This window comes from Arachis stenosperma, chromosome 2, assembly GCF_014773155.1.
Source record: "Arachis stenosperma cultivar V10309 chromosome 2, arast.V10309.gnm1.PFL2, whole genome shotgun sequence".
Lineage (NCBI taxonomy): Eukaryota > Viridiplantae > Streptophyta > Magnoliopsida > Fabales > Fabaceae > Arachis > Arachis stenosperma.
In genome coordinates this window covers 109,146,726-109,149,412 of record NC_080378.1, presented here as the reverse complement: position 1 = coordinate 109,149,412, position 2,687 = coordinate 109,146,726, and the positions used below count along the sequence as shown (strand labels likewise).

The 2,687-nt window shown below is 36.6% G+C and overlaps 1 non-coding gene across 1 annotated transcript; it reads left to right on the top strand.

Moving 5' to 3' along the window:
- Positions 1-718: 718 nt before the first annotated feature.
- On the top strand, positions 719-826 carry LOC130963915 (small nucleolar RNA R71). Its single transcript, XR_009080032.1, has one exon. It is a non-coding gene; the product is annotated as a small nucleolar RNA R71 (small nucleolar RNA).
- The last annotated feature ends 1,861 nt before the right edge of the window (positions 827-2,687 follow it).

The following is a 2,687-nucleotide window of genomic DNA, read 5'->3' as shown; positions in this document are numbered from 1 at the left end:
TTACTTGGGAGAGTACTAGGAGGGAGTTCAGTAACTTTCTTGCTCAGCTGTCCCACTTGTGCTTCCAAATTCCTAATGGAAGACCTTGTTTCAGTCATGAAACTTTGAGTGGTTTTGATTAGATCAGAGACCATGGTTGCTAAGTCAGAGGGGTTCTGCTTAGAATTCTCTGTCTGTTGCTGAGAAGATGATGGAAAAGGCTTGCCATTGCTAAACCTGTTTCTTCCACCATTGTTGTTGTTGAAACCTTGTTGAGGTTTCTCTTGATTCTTCCATGAGAAATTTGGGTGATTTCTCCATGAAGAATTATAGGTGTTTCCATAGGGTTCTCCTAGGTAATTCACCTCTTCCATTGAAGGGTTCTCAGATCATAAGCTTCTTCCTCAGATGAAGCATCCCTAGTACTGCCAGGTGCATTTTGCATTCCAGACAGACTTTGAGAAATCAAATTGACTTGTTGAGTCAATATCTTGTTCTGAGCCAAAATGGCATTCAGAGCATCAATCTCAAGAACTCCTTTCTTCTGACTTGTCCCATTGTTCACAGGATTCCTTTCAGAAGTGTACATGAATTGGTTATTTGCAACCATCTCAATGAGTTCCTGAGCCTCTGTAGGCGTCTTCTTCAGATGAAGAGATCCTCCAGCAGAGCTATCCAAAGACATCTTGGATAGTTCAGAGAGACCATCATAGAAAATACCTATGATGCTCCATTCAGAAAGCATGTCTGAGGGACATTTTCTGATTAATTGTTTGTATCTTTCCCAAGCTTCATAGAGGGATTCTCCATCCTTCTGTCTGAAGGTTTGGACTTCCACTCTAAGCTTACTCAATTTTTGAGGTGGAAAGAACTTTGCCAAGAAGGCATTGACTAGCTTTTCCCATGAGTCCAGGCTTTCTTTAGGTTGAGAGTCCAACCATGTCCTAGCTCTGTCTCTTACAGCAAAAGGGAATAGCATCAGTCTGTAGACCTCAAGGTCAACCCCATTAGTCTTGACTGTGTCACAGATTTGCAAGAACTCAGCTAAAAACTAATGAGGATCTTCCAATGGAAGTCCATGGAACTTGCAATTCTGTTGCATTAGAGAAACTAACTGAGGCTTAAGCTCAAAGTTGTTTGCTCCAATGGCAGGGATAGAGATGCTTCTCCCATAGAAATCGGGAGTAGGTGCAGTAAAGTCACCCAGCACCTTCCTTGCATTGTTGGCATTGTTGTTGTTTTCGGCTGCCATGTCTTCTTCTTCTTTGAAGAATTCGGTCAGGTCCTCAACAAAGAGTTGTGCCTTAGCTTCTCTTAGCTTTCGCTTCAAGGTCCTTTCAGGTTCAGGGTCAGCTTCAACAAGAATGCCTTTGTCTTTGTTCCTGCTCATATGAAGGAGAAGAGAACAAGAAAATATGGAATCCTCTATGTCACAGTTATAGAGATTCCTTGAGGTGTCAGAGGAAAAGAAAAATAGAAGAAGAAGGTAGAAGAATTCGAACTTGATTAGATAGAGTTCGAATTGTGCATTAAGAAGGAGTAGTACTCCATAAATAGAAGGATGTGGGAGGAAAGAGAATTTTCGAAAATTAATTAAAAAGATGTCAAAAACATTTTGAAAATTTGATTGATAATTTTCGAAAATTCAAAGTGGAAAAGAAATCAAGTGATTTTTGAAAAAGATTTTGAAATTAGAAGTTAAAAAGATTTGATTGAAAACTTATTTTGAAAAAGATGTGATTAAAAAGATATGATTGAAAAGATTTGATTTGAAAACAATTTTAAAAGATATGTTTTGAAAACAATTTTTTTAAAAGATTTGATTTTGAAAGTTAATGACTTGCCTAACAAGAAAAGATATGATTCAAACATTAAACCTTCCTCAACAGAAAAGGCAACAAATTTGAGATGTTCAATCAAATCATTAATTGTTAGTAAGTATCTTTGAAAAAAAAAGAAATTGATTTTGAAAACATTTGATTGAAAAGATATGATTTGAAAAGGATTTGATTTTGAAAAACTTTGAAAACTTGAAAAAAATTGATTTGAAAAACAAAATCTTCCCCCTAGTGCCATCCTGGCGTTAAACGCCCAGAATGGTATCCATTCTGGCGTTTAACGCCCAAAATGCACCCTTTTTGGGCGTTAAACGCCCAACCAGGTACCCTGGCTGGCGTTTAAACGCCAGTCTGTCCTTCTTCACTGGGCGTTTTGTACGCCCAGCTTGTTCTGTATAATTCCTCTGCAGTATGTTCTGAATCTTCAATTCTTTGTATTATTGACTTGAAAAGACACAAATTAAAAATATTTTTGGATTTTTTTAATAATCAAAATGCAACAAGAATCAAATAACAATGCATGCAAGACACTAAACTTAGCAGTTTGTATACTACTGACACTATATGAGACACATAAACACTCAAGTCAAAAGAATTCAAAAATCAGAGTAAGAAATCATCAAGAATTACTTGAAGATCCTTAAGACACATGAATGAATGTATGCAATTGACACCAAACTTAAGATGAGACACTAGACTCAAGCAAGAAACATCAAATATTTTTGGTTTTTATGATTTTGTAAATTTTTTTTTTGTGATTTTCGAAAATTAAGTGGAAAAAGATATCAAAATTCTTAATGAGAATTCCAGGAATCAGTGCAATGCTAGTCTAAGACTCCGGTCCAGGAATTAGACATGGCTTCACAGCCA